Source organism: Phascolarctos cinereus, unplaced genomic scaffold, assembly GCF_003287225.1.
Source record: "Phascolarctos cinereus isolate Bilbo 61053 unplaced genomic scaffold, phaCin_HiC Scaffold_1;HRSCAF=81, whole genome shotgun sequence".
In the NCBI taxonomy this organism is placed as follows: Eukaryota; Metazoa; Chordata; class Mammalia; order Diprotodontia; family Phascolarctidae; genus Phascolarctos; species Phascolarctos cinereus.
The window spans coordinates 97,105,575-97,120,430 of NW_027555514.1; positions in this window are offsets into that span (position 1 = coordinate 97,105,575).

Sequence of the window (14,856 nt, forward strand, 5' to 3'; positions counted from 1 at the left end):
TTAAAGCCATCTATAGTCATATGAAAAAAATGTTCTAAATCATTATTGATTAGAGAAATGCAAATCAAAACAACCCTGAGGTACCACATCACACCTATCAGATTGGCCAACATGACAAAACAGGAAAATGATAAATGTTGGAGAAGATGTGGGAAAATTGGAACGCTAATACATCGGTGGTGGAGTTGTGAAATGATCCAACCATTTTGGAGAACAATTTGGAACTATGCCCAAAGGGCTTCAAAGATGTACATACCTTTGATCCAGCAATAGCAGTTCTGGGGCTATATCCCAAAGAGATCAAACAAATGGGAAAAAGACCCACATGTACAAAAATATTCATAGCAGCTCTTTTTGTGGTGGCAAAGAACTGGAAATTGAGAGGATGTCCATCAATTGGGGAATGGCTGAACAAGTTGTGGTATATGAATGTAATGGAATACTATTGTGCTATAAGAAATGATGAACAGGCTGACTTCAGAAAAACCTGGAAAGACTTATATGGTCTGATGCTGAGTGAAGTGAGCAGAACCAAGAGTATTTTGTACACAATAACAGCCACGTTATGCAATGATTAAGATTGTTAAACTGAACCCTTCTCAGCATTTTGAGGATCTAAGACATCTCCAGAGGCCTCGGGATGGAAAATGCTGTCCACATCCAAAGAAAGAACTATGGAAGTCAAATTGCTATCACTTATTTTTACCTTCTGTTGAGTTTTGTTTCATCTTTCTGATGGTTCCTCCTATTGATTTTAATTTTTACTTACAACTTCACTAATGGGAAAATATGTTTAATGGGTTTCTAAATGTAAAGCCTATATCAGATTGTGCGCTGTCTTGGGGAGGGTGGGGGGGAGGAAGGGGGAGAAAAATTTTCAACTCAAAAGCATATGGAAGTGATTGTTGATACATCCAAATAAATTAATAAAAAAAAGTGGAAAAAGAAAAAAAAAACAACCCTGCCAGAATAAAAATAGCACAAGCACTATTAACTCCATTCAACAGAAGAACAAACTGAGACTCAGATATTAAGTGGCTTGCCCTAGCCCACATAGACAATAAGGACCAGAACTGAGACTTGAGTTTAGACCATCTATGTCCAAGCCTTGTGATCTTTCTTCATAAAAACAAACAAAAAATAAAAAAAAAACACCTTTATTATGAACTTATCAATCATCAACAAATGAAAACATTTGATATACAAAGAATAAAAAAGAATTTTACTTATAATTCAAGAACTTCTGCTGTATAGCTTGTTTTTTTAAAGTATATATTCCAATTAACAGTGATAAAATATCCCTCTTTGTGTCACTGTTTTGTTTTCATCTACGTATTTTTGCAGCCTTTTATAGGTGGTCTTTTTTATATCTCTATTGCTACCCTCTTGTGATCTTTCCTCCCACACAATGATGCCTTTGGCTAAATCCACACATAGACTTCCATTTGGCCTGATGTTGAGAGCTTGGCCAACTTCCCTCTCTAATCTCAGTGTCTGTTTTGTGAAAAGATGTGTGGATCTATCCTAACAGTGGGTCCTCCTATAATTATGGGAACTGAGTAATTCGTGACAGAAAATTTGTGAAAATTAAAATGAAGGGGAAATAAGTTTTTAGTTGTATTTCCCCTTCAGACAAAATTAGGCATGACATGAACAGTGTTTTTGAAAGGGGGGCGGGGAAGAAGCTGCTTTTTAATGTGGGGCTAAAAGGCCTATCTGTATCCCCACCCCACCCCTAATAGTTCACCTATTAGGCCACCATAGCTGTCTGAAATTGCCACTAACAGAGTCTCTACTTTGGGTCAAAAGGTGCTGGCTGCTTCCAGAAAACTCAAATACTTGTTTAAAATAACATGTCGTCTAATATGGATAAACATGGACACATCAGCATATATGATTTCGTTTTTCAGGGGCAAGACTAGTTTCTGGGAAAGTCTGGAGTAGTGGTACATGGGAGGACATATTGACTGATTAGAGCTGGTAAAGACAGAATAGAAGTAGATCACAGAGCGTTGTCAGGGAAGGAGGTAGCGCCTGTGTGCCTGGAGATAAGACTCTGAAGGGACACATGGAGAGTCACTGAAGAAAAAGGACATATTTCACTTTTGCCCAGAGCTGGCCTCAGTGGGCTATTAGTGTTGACTATACTGACTGGATGGTTTCTCACTTCTCCACTTTATTTGCCAGTGAAGCTACAGCTTTGTAGAACTCAACAGTCTCAAAAATAGGAAGAGAAGAATAAAGAGAGTGGATGGGGGGGGGAAGGAAGGAGTAAGGAGGAAAGGAAGGAATTCAAGTCGAAAACATCGACAAGTATTTATTAGGAAACTGCTGTGTAAGGTACTTATGCATAGTCCCCTAAAGGAACTTCCAACCTAATGGAGAGAGGGAGTGAAAAATCACATACACAAATACCCATGAAGCCAAGGAGAGTATGATAAGTGCAAAGAAGTTCTTACCATGGCTTTGAGAGATGTGTGGAGGACGATTAATTTGCTTCCAAACTAACTGCCAACTCTAGCACAAGGTCTTTTCTGATCTCCCCCTAGCCCCTAAATTGTTAATGCTCTGCCCTCCCTATCTTGAAAACAAATTATTTTGTATTTTTCTTGTATATGTTTTGTATTTGTAATACCTGTATGCCAGCTGTTTCCCCTCAGGAGAATTTAAGTTCCTATGGACCTTGACTTTTTGCTTTTTTTCTGTTTTCTCAGTGACTAGTAAAGTGCCCTGCACATAGAAGGTACTAAGAAAAGTTTGTGGGCTTGGACTGAATTGAAATTTTAGGGAGGTATCACTTTCAGCTGAGGATTGATGTGGTTGAAGAAAGCTTCATGGAAGAAGGGCCAGCACCTGAGCTGAATATTGAATGGGGAACAGGATTTCTTTGTTAATGGTAGTGGCAGACAAAAGAAATAGACCTTTCTTCAAATTCGTTCAAGAATGGGGAAATGGAAAGTTATACATGTACTATCTGTCTGCTGCAGTTTCCTTTATTGACATCTATTTTTTTATATCACCTGCATTTCTAAATCTATCCATCTTCTCTCCAGTCAGAAAACTATTCTGTGCAAGGAAAAATTGAATAATTTAAAAAAAATAACTGGGAGAAAAAGAAATCAGCTTAGCAGAACTAACTAACTTATCAACTGATGCTAATAGTATATTCAGTGTTCCACACCTATGGCCCTTCACTTGAGGAGAGGGATGTATAAAGATAGAAACTAGGAATACGAGCCAATCCCACCTGGGGATAATATGATCAAAGATCTAGAGATGAGATTAGTGCACAGTGAGACTGAGAGAAGATGGGAGGTTCACTTTGGCTGGAAGACTGAATACATGAGATATGATTTGAAAGATAAATTGAAGTCAGATTATGAGGGTTTTGAATTCTAAGGTCAGGAGCTTATACTTTAACTGGCAAGTAATAGGGAGTCACTGACTTTTTTGAGTAGAGTATTGATGTGATACAAATGATACTTGTTAGCCAGATTACATGGGTAGCTTTGTGAAACATGGATAGAAGGATGGATAGACTGGAAGCATGACCACAAAACTATTCTATACATACTATATACAGTATAGGCAAGAGCTGATGAATGATTAAGGTAAGGCAATTTATAATGGTAGTAAAATGGAGAAGGATGTGAAAGATGCCTCAGTGATAACAGACAGAGATGGAAAAGTGGTTAGAGCACTGGATCAAGACTGAGGATGACCTGAGTACAAATACAGCTTAGACACTTCCTAACTGTGTGACCCTGGGCAAGTTGTATAACAACTTCCTCCTCCTCCTCCTCTTCTTCTTCTTCTTCTTCTTCTTCTTCTTCTTCTTCGTCTTCGTTGTCGTCGTCTTCTTCGTCTTCTTTGTCTTCTTCGTCTTTTTATATTTATTTAGTATTTATTTTTTCACCAGTTATATGTAAAAACAATTTTAACATTTGTTTTTAAAACTTTGAGTTCCAAATTCTCTCCCTTTTTCTTCCTCACTATCCCTCATTGAGAAGGCAAGCAATTTGATATAGGTAATACATGTGTAATCATGCACAACATATCCATAATAGTTATGTTATAAAAGAAAACTTAGACCAAAAAAAACTCAAGAAAAATAAAGAAAATAAGAAAGTATTCTTCAATCTGTATTCAGACACCATCAGTTCTTTCTCTGGGGATGGGTAGCATTTTTCATCATAAGTTCTTCAGAATGGTCTTGGATCATTGTATTTTGAGAATAGCTAAGTCATTCACAGCTGATCATCCTATAATATTGCTGTTACTTTGTACCTAGTACATTTCAATTTGTATCAACCCATCCAAGTCTTTCCAGGTTTTTCTAAGAGCATCCTGCTCATCATTTCTCATAGTACAATAGTATTCTCTCATAATTACATACCACAACTTGTTCAGCCATTCTTTAGCATCCCTTCAGTTTCTAATTTCTTTTCTTTTTTGCTGATGTTGTTGTTTTTGCTAGGCAATGGGGTTAAGTGACTTGCCCAGGGTCACACGGCTAGTAAGTGTCAAGTATCTGAGGCCGGATTTGAACTCAGATCCTCCTGACTCTAGGGCTGGTGGTCTATCTACTGTGCCATCTAGCTGCTCCCTCAATTTCTAATTCTTTACTCCTGAAAAGAGTTGCTATAAATATTTTTGTACATATAGATCCTTTTCTGTTTTGTTGTTTATCTCTTTTGGGATATAGACCTAGTAGTGGTATTGCTAGGTCAAAGGGTATATGAGTGGTGTTATAGCCCTTTGGACATAGTTCCAAATTGCCATCTAGAATGGTAGAATCAGTTCACAACTCCACCAACAGTGAATTAATGTTTCATTTTTCCCACATCCCCTCCAACATTTGTCATTCACCTTGTCTGTTCTATTAGCCAATTTAATCAGTATGAGGCAGTACCTCAGAATTGTTTTAATTTGCATTTCTCCAAATGATAGTGAATTAGAATATTTGTTTAATATAGTTATAGATAGCTTTGATTGCTTCATCTGAAAACTGATTATATCTTTTGATCATTCATCAATTGGGAAATGGCAATTATTTTTACAAATTTGACATAGTTCTCTAGATGTTAGAGAAATGAGGCCTTTATCAGAGAAACTTTCTTCAAAATATTTTTTTCACAGTTACTATTTCCAACTGTATTTCCCTCTATCCTATTCTCCCAAATCCCTGTTTATTCTGTTCTTTCTCTCCTTTCACTCTGCCCCTCCTCAAAAGTGTTTTGCTTCTTACTACCTTTTCCCTTAATCTACCCTCCCTTCTATCACCCTCCCCCCTCCTCTTATCTCCTTCCCCTTCTACTTTCCTATACCCCATTGCCAATAACATTGTATGTTATTCCCTCTTTGAGACAATTCTGATGACAGTAAGGTTAGTCACTCCCTCTCACATCCCTGCTCTTCTCTCCACTTTAAAAGCTTTTTCTTGCCTCTTTTATGTGAGATAATTTAACCCCCATTCTGCCTCTCCCTTTGTCTTTCTCCCAGTACATTCCTCTCTCACCCCTTAATTTTATTTTTTAGATATCATCACACTTGTGCCCTCTGTCTATATGTATTCCTTCTAACTACCCTGATAATGAGAAAGGTCTTATGAGTTACAAATAGCATCTTCCAATGCAGGAATGTAAACAGTTTAACCTTATTAAGTCCCTTATGATTTTCCTTTCCTGTTTACCTTTTTATGTTCCTCTTGAGTCTTGTATTTGAAAGTCAAATTTTCTATTCAGCTCTGGTGTTTTCATCAGGAATGCCTGAAAGTCCTTTATCTCATTGTATATATATATTTTTTCCTCTGAAGGATTATACTAAGTTTTGCTGGGTAGGTGATTTTTGGTTTAAATTCTACCTCTTTTGCCCTTCAGAATATTGTATACCAAACCCTTTAATCCTTTAATGTAGAAGCTTCAAAATCTTGAATTATCATGACTGTGGCTCCACCATACTTGAATTGTTTCTTTCTGGCCACATGCAATACTTTCTCCTTGACCTGAGAACTCTGGAATTTGGCTATAATATTCCTGGGAGTTTTCATTTTGGGATCTCTTTCAGGAAGTGATCAGTGGATTCTTTCAATTTCTATTTTATGCTCTGGTTCTAGTATATCGGGGCAGTTTTCCCTGATAATTTATTGAAAGATGATATCTAGGCTTTTTTTTTATCTCAGCTTTCAGGTAGTCCAGTAATTTTTACCTTATCTATCCTGGATCTATTTTCCAGGTCAGTTGTTTTTCTAATGAGATATTTCATGTTGTTTTCTACTTTTTCATTCTTCTGGCTTTGTTTTATTGCTTCTAGGTTTCTCAGAAAATCATTAGCTTCCATTTGCTTTATTCTAATCTTTAAGAAATTATTTTCTTCAGTGACCTTTGGGCCTCCTTTTCCATTTGGTCAGTTCTATTTTTTAAGGCATTCTTCTCCACATTGGCTTTTTGGATCTCTTTTGCCATTTAGCCTAGTCCATTTTTCAAGGTGTTATTTTCTTCAGTATTTGTGTGTGTGTATGTGTGTGTGTGTGTGTGTGTGTGTGTGTGTGTGTGTGTGTGTCTTTCATCAAGCTGTCACCTCATTTTTCTTAAATTTTTTGCATCTCTCTCATTTCTATTCCCAATTTTTCCTCTACCTCTCTTACTTAATTTTCAAAATCCTTTTGGAACTCTTCCATGGCCTGAGACCAATTCATTCTTTTCTTGGAGGCTTTGGATGTAGGAGCTTTGACTTTGCTATCTTCTTCTGTGTGTGTATTTTGATCTTCCTTGTCATCATAAGAACTTTCTTTAGAGTTTTTTTCCATTGTTTTTCTCATTTTCCCAGTCTATTATTTGACTTTTTACTCTTTGTTAAAGTAGAAGTCTGCTTCCAAGGTGAAGGGAACACTGTCCCAAGCTTCAGGGGTTTTGTGCAGTTGTTTTCAGAGAGACTTCTAGGGATCTGTAACTTTTCAGCTCTTCCAAGGTGGTATGATCTAAGGAGAGGTGTTTTCTACTCTCTTGGCCTGTGCTCTGGTCTGTGAGTGACCGCAAACACTCTTTTCTTCCCTGGAACTGTGAGAAGGGTCTCCTCTGTATTGTGGTTACAAGCTCTGCTATGCTAATGCTCCTTCTTGCCCTGGGGCTGACACCCAGGACTGGGACTGGGATCTGAGTGTGGGCAAAGCAGCAGAGTCCTGCCTCAGTGCTAGCAAAGAAACCCCTGTAATCTCCTTCTGACCAGTTGTTCAACTCCCTTACCATCTGTGGGCTGGGAGCCCAAGAAGCAGCCACTGCTGCTGCAGATTCAGCCACTCCCAAGGCCTACTCTTGGCTTGCTGAAGTTGTGCTGTGCTGGTATAGCCTGTGTTGGACTGCACCCCACTCCCACCCTGGAGCAACAGACCTTTCCTGCTGACCTTCTAAGCTGTCTTGGGCTGGAAATGTGTTTCACTCCATCTTTTTATGGGTCCTGCTGCTCTAGAATTTGTGTGGAGTCATTTTTAAAGGTATTTTGGGGGGTTTTGGAAGAGAACTCATCTGCCATCTTGGCTCCTCCTTCTGGAAAATTTTCTAATTGTGTAACCTCTTCTACCCTCAGTTTCCTCATATATAAAATGGGGATAATAATAGCAGCTCCCTCACAGGATTGTTTTGAGGATAAAATGAGATAATATTTGTAAAGTATGTATAAAACCTGGAAGTACTATATAGTTATTATTATTAAAGTCAATAAGACTTGGTAAATTATCAATTATAGGTGGCGAGGAAAGAGGAAGAGTCAAAGATAACTCCAAGGTTATATGTGACTGTAGTGATGGTGAGGCCAACAATGGAAATAGAAAAATTAGTGAGTGAAAAAAAGTTTCTTTGAGGAGGGAGAAGAAGAGGATTTCATATGTGACGTGTTTATTCTTATATATCAGCAAAATATCTAGGTCAAGAAATCTTAACCTTTTTTTGTGTCATGGACCCCTTTGACAACCTGGAAAAGTCTGGATTCTTTCTAAAAGTAATATTTTTAAATGTATAAAATAAAATTCATAGGAATAAAAAGGAAACAAATTATATTGAAATAATTATCAAAATATTTAAAAAAAGTTCAAAGACCCATGATAATAAGAACCCCTGATTTAAGTGGACATATTCAACATGCAGCTGGAAATGTAGAAGAGGCGTGTAAGGGGGAAAAAATTAGGATATTGCTATATTTTGGGGAGTATTTTACATAGAGGTGAGAATGTAAATCAGGGGAGTTGGTGAGATCACAAAGGGAGAGAGTATAGTGAGAAAAAAGACTAAAGATGACCTAAGAGGACATCTTCCTTCAAAGGGCAGGAGGATGTCAAAACCTTCATCAGATTAAAGGTTGAAGAGAACAGAAAAAAAGAACATTGAGCTTAGATATGGAGGATATCTATCATGCTCTGGGGGTAGACTTCAAGGTACTGAAAATTAAGTTGATGGTGATGAAGTAAAGACAGTGAGTATAGATTTCTCATTCTAAAGAAATCTGACAGAAATTGAGGCAGAGAGGGAAGGATGGAAGAAGGAAGGGAGGGAGAGAGAGACAGATACAGAGAGAGAGGGACAGTGAAAGGGAGACACTCAGAAACAGTAAGAGAGAGAGACACACACAGGGGGGAAAGGGAAAGGAGGGGAAGGAGAGGAGAGGAGAGGAATCAAGGGAGACAGCTAGACAGAGAAGAGACAGGGATCGAGATAGAGAGAAGAAAGACAGAGACACACAGAGAGAAGGGACAGAGAGACAGAGAAGACAAAGAGAAGAGACAAATAGAGATAGAGACAGACTGATATGTTGAGGAAAGAATTTGGTCTAGGGAAAAATGTTTTTCTTGTTTTGATTTTTTGGATGAGGAGCCCTAGGAATGTTTGTCAACTAAAGCAAAAGAACCATTGAGAAATGATTATAGATGCATAAGAAATGAAGGATAATGAGGAAAGATAATATAAGAGACCGAAGGAGATGGGTTTCAGGTGACAGGTATATGGGTCAGAAAGAGATCCACCTTGTTCTCAGAGACTGGCAGGAAAGAGAAGATAAACAGGTAAGGACACTGAGAGTTTTAATGAAGGAGAAAGATGTGGACAGAATCCCTGTTGGCTGGCTTAAATCTCAAGGAGGCAGAAAGGTAAAAGCGTTATTTTGGCAAAAACCTGCATGGCAAGATAATTTGTCAAAAACTCACTGATGTCAGTAAAGATTTTTGAAAACTTAAGCAACTGCTCACACAATAGTGAATTTGCTTAAGTAAACAAGTTCTTTCCCTACAGAATAGTGTTATTTGACAGGTAGTTATTGACTATAAGTTGTCAATTCAAGAAGGCTTCTCTCTACTTCTTGTATTAGTGGAGGGAGCAATAAAAATGAATAGTTTGGCATATTAGAATTCAATGCATTTAGGACATGGTGGACCAGACAAGGGTAAAGATTGGACCTATGATTTCATAAATACAGGGAACTTCCATGTGAGGAAACACCCTTTGCCTGTACAATTGGAACCTTCCTTGCAACATATAGTCTTTTTTTTTAAATCTTTTTTTTTTTTTGGTGAGGTAATGGGGTTAAGCAAATTGCCCAGGGTCACACAGCTAGTAAGTATTATGTGTCTGAGGCCAGATTTGAACTCAGATCCTCCTGACTTCAGGGCTGGTGCTCTATCCACTGTGCTATCTAGCTGCCCCACAACATATAGTCTTAAAGAGTTACCTGGTGGGGCAGCTAGGTGGTGCAGTGGATAGAACTCTGGCCTTGGAGTCAAGAGGACCTGAGTTCAAATCCAACCTCAGATACTCGACACTTACTAGCTGTATGACCCTGGGCAAGTCACTTAACCCTGATTACCTCACCAAAGAAAAAGCAAAAAACAACAACAACAAAAAATAAGTTACGTAGAGCTGAGGTGTTAAATACACACAGACTGCATGTAAACTATAGCACTCTAGCGTGCAGCCTGAGCCAAGCTAAAATGTAATTAGAAAATGTTTAACAAAATAAACAAAACCATGATGAAACATAGCTAATAATTAATAGGTAATTTTTCTAAGTCAATATGCAGCCCCTAGGGATCCTTATGTACCACTGAGTGGACCTTGTGACGCCACTGGCCTAGATTATTGAAAAGTTATGTGATTAGTCAGGGTCACACACCACGTATGTGTCAGAGGCAAAACATGAATCCAGATATTCCTGGCTCTGAGGTTGGCTTTGTATCTACTGTATCATGCTATCCCTCTGTGGATAGCATGGTAGGAGAGATAGTTGGCTATGAACCAGCTGTAAGAAAGATTTCTAGATATTCATAACACTATTTGTCTACATGACACAAGCATTTTCAATGACAGTGTGTCTTTCATTTTAAAACAGTTTTTCTTCATCTCCCTTTATTTCTTATCAAGATGAACAACAAAGTCAGAGAAGAAAGCTTCCAAAGATAGAACAAAGTAATCATCTTGTTCAAATCAGCCTTGGGATATAGTCCTTAAAATCTAAGAGAGTCTCAGCAGTTTCAGGTACCTTGTAGTCCTTCTGTGATGTTTGTTGGGAAGAATTAGAAATCCTAGGAAATCACTACAAACTGGCTGAAAGTTGAACCCCTCTACGTAATAGTTGTACTGGGAATCAACATGGTGCCATGGACCAGGTCAGGAAATGTAGCTTTTAGTTCTTCCTAGGCAACTAAGTTGCTGTGGCCTTATTAAGAATGCCATTTTTACCTCTCTATCCCTGCCTCAGTATCATGATTACATTTGGGAAACCATAAAACTCCTTCCATAATATCAAACCATACATGGTTTAATCACTGAATGGGTACTGCCTCAGTCAAACTGAGACCTGTTAAAGACCTTAGCTTGAAAAAGTCAAGGTCCCCTACTGTACCCTGGACCATCTCCATTTGTCTTGATCCATATCTAGCCACTGGACCCAGATGGCTCCAGAGGAGAAAGTGAGGCTAGTGACTTTGTACAGCCCTTCCTCAGTTAAATCCAATTCATTTGCATGTCATGGCATCACTTTCCTGATGTCATGGTCCTCTTTGAGAATGAAGTACAAATAACAATCATACATGGTTATAAAAGACAGCCCCTTTGGCACAATCATCCTCATAGTGATATCATAGGGCTAAAAGTAATGAAATACTATATTAGAAGAGAAACTAAAATGGCTACATCTTGATGACCTGTAGTACCAACATGCAGCACATTACAGAAGCATACAAGATGTTTTGAGGGATACTTTCCTTACTTGTATGGATTCCTACATGTGACTAGAAAAGGAGGGCCAGTCATTATCAATAATTAAGCCCACTTTCCCTACATGAGAGACAATCTCAAGCCAATTACTTATTTCTTAAGTGTCAATAATATGACAGGGAGAAGAAGGGTAATTACTTACACATGGTAGTTTGAAGAACAATTACAGTGGTGGGTCTGGCCCATGATTAATCATTCAATTATACCACCACAGATATATACATACATACATACATATATACATACATACACATATATTTGTTAAATTCCATTAAAATGGGGGGGGAAGCCTAGAAATGAAGAAAAGTCAGAAAAAGGCAATATGTGGCTTGTGGTGGGGGGAGGCTAGACTTGTAAGAGACTTACCTTTATGATGGTGTTGGACTGAATATTCATACATACACAGACATGCACACATCCATGAGTTGCTGTTTTTTTTTCTTTTATCATATCTGGACATCTTATTATATCCTTCCATTTGCCTCCTTGACTCATCACTGAGCACCAAACTGTGCTATAGCATAGGTCCAAATTGATTTCTCTGATTTGCTTATGATTAATATGTTCACAGCCTCTAGATGTCCCAACATCTTCTCCATGTCTTATTACACTATTGGATTCTCCCTAAGGCCTACATTTTCATGGTCATTCCTTATTTCCTATGGGCATACTTTAGAGAAGACAAATCAGTATATAGTTAAATTGTTAAGACTTAGGCTATGGGTCACTATTATTGTTAGTCCTAATGGAAATTCAAAAAATATCATACATGTATGTGTGTGTGTGTATAAATAAAAAAATACATGTATGTGTATATATATATTAAACACATGTATGTATGTGTGTGTGTATATATATATATACGTACATACATACATATACATACACATATTTCTGTTTGGGAAGAAGAGGGGAAGAAGGATAGAAGAGTATCTTATCTGTTACATTGTTGATCTATAGAACTTGGAGTATATAAACATTTTCTTCTGGTGACAGTAAATTTTGAGTCTTGGATAGTTATTTGAGTTACTGAGAAGTTAAGTGACTTGTCTGTCATATACAGTTAGTAGCTATTAGAGAGTGTGCTTGAAACAGCCAGACCTTCCTAACTCTGCACTCATTACTTCTTCAACGCATCAAGTGTGTAGGATTTCATCCATGTAGGTATGCCTTCCATGCAGATTATAACTGATCTATGCCTTCACAGTTTCATGAATTTCTTGACACTAAAAAATCATTACCTAGAAGCTGAATTTCTACTGAAAAGACTCTCCAAACATAGCTTGGCTGGCTCTCAGACTTGCTTTCTGCTGATGTTGCTGGAAGGAAGAAAGGAAGGAAGGAAAAAAAGGAAGGAAGGAAAAAAGGAAGGAAGGAAGAAAGGAAAAAAGGAAGGAAGGAAGGAAGAAAGGAAAAAGGAAGGAAGGAAGGAAGGAAGGAAGGAAGGAAGGAAGGAAGGAAGGAAGGAAGGAAGGAAGGAAGGAAAGAAGGAAGGAAGGACGGACTTACTAAGCACATATTATATTTCAGATACTATGCTAAATAAGTTACAAGTATTCTCTCTTTTGATCTACACAACAACCCTGCGAGGTGGGTGTTATTATCATACCCATCCTCATTTTACAGTAAAGGAACCTGAGGCAGACAGAGTTTAAGCAACTTGCCTAGTGTCACACAGCTATCAAGTATCTAAGGCTGGGTTGATGCCATACCTAGCCTTCTATACAATGCATTATCTTTCTGACTCCAGAAACAAGAGTCACTCTAATACAATGAGGATGCATCAAAGTAGGACATTTGCAGAATCTTCACATCTATCCCATGAGGACCTTCATTGCTACAGCAAAAGAAAAAGTGTATTTTGGCTGTTTTCAAATTCTTTATTCCATAGAAAACAGCATTTTCATTTATTGTTGTTGTTTTAAAAATTACTTAATTATAAATGTAAGGTTGCATGGCATAGTGGATAGACTATTGAGATTGGAGTTAGGAAGACCTGGATTCAATTTCTGCCTCTGATACTAACTATGTGACCTTGAACAAGCCACTGAATGCCTTAAGTACTTGCTTGCCAGTATCCACAAAGTCACATGTGGTGGTAGTTGTCTGAATTGCTGGATGGAATTCCCACATTGGAACTTCCCAATAAAAATCATAGACCTTTGGCATGTTAGCATAAATTTTTGTGGATGTTATTATTCAGACCTGTGCTTTTATTAATATTGGGAACTCCCAGTGTGGAAATTATCTCTGTCAGTTTGGATTAGCACCACCTCTTCAACTCTTAGAGAGTTTCCAGGGTCACTGCATAGTTAAATACCTTGACTAGGATCACATAAACAGTTTGGGAGAGTGTTGGAACTTGAAGTCCCTCTTTCTAACTCTGAGGCTAGCTCTCTATGTATATACTATACCATTGTGCCTCTCGTCTAATTAGCATAATTAAATAAAATATTAGGGAATTACAATCATAAATTCATGTAGCTGGAAAGGATTTCAGAACTCATCTTTTGCCACACATCCAAATTATGAATGCTTCTTATCACATCACCCAAACTGATTGTACAGCCTCCATTTGAAGTAGTTCAGTGATAGTAAACTCATTCTCCTCCATGCAGGTGTTGTTAAACTGTTTTTGTGCCATGTAATTAGTTATACAGAAATGAAGTTAGAATTTTGCCAGCTAAGTTCATGGACCCCATGAAACCTATGCATGGAACCTTTGGTGGGTCTGTGGGCCCCAGGTTAAGAACTTTTGCTCTGAGGCATCTCCAAAAGAACCAATATGTACACTTTAAAAAACAAACAAAAACAAGACATCTGACCTCATTGGCATATAGTCTTAAAGAGGAAGTTCTCTGCAACAATAAAGAAGGGCAATTGTTGGGCAACTTTAAGTCTTGGAGGATTGCCTTGGGCACTGTGAGGATAAGTGACTTGCCTAGGTTCACATAGCCAGTATGTCAAAGGTAATTCTTGAACCAAGTTGGTCTCAATGACTCTGAGATTGGGCATGTGTCCATTATTCTTAGCTGTTTCTCATATAAATGCTATTTCATAATTGATTTTGCCAGTAAAATATATGAAATAAAGGACAGGTTCAAAGAACTAGACTAGACCTTTAAGATAGTAAACAGAGTCCCAGCTTCTAACCTTCCTTTGGCCTCTGAATCAAATGATGTAGACCATTATACAGATGTGTCTTGGGAATCTGTCTCACTAGATGGGTAGAAATTCTCACAATAGGGTCTAGTTACAAGGGCTTTTAACCTGGGTTCTATGGCCTCGTTAAAGTTTTATTTTTGTACTTTTTGGAATTGAGTCTCACTATCTCACCCAGGCTCATAGTGCAGCAGCCACTCGTAGGGGTCTGATATTACTTTTATCTGCTTGGAAACCTTGACCTGTTTTATTTCTGACCTAGGCTAGTTCATGCTTCCTCAGGAAGTATGATGGCCCCCTGCTCTTGGAAGATCACCATAGTGGTGCTGGACTTAGTGTGGATACTCATGTGGTTCTAGGCCTACTGTAGTTCAGAATTCCCTCACTTATCCACAGGCCTCAGAAGAGAGGTTATAGATTTGGACAACCATGTGGC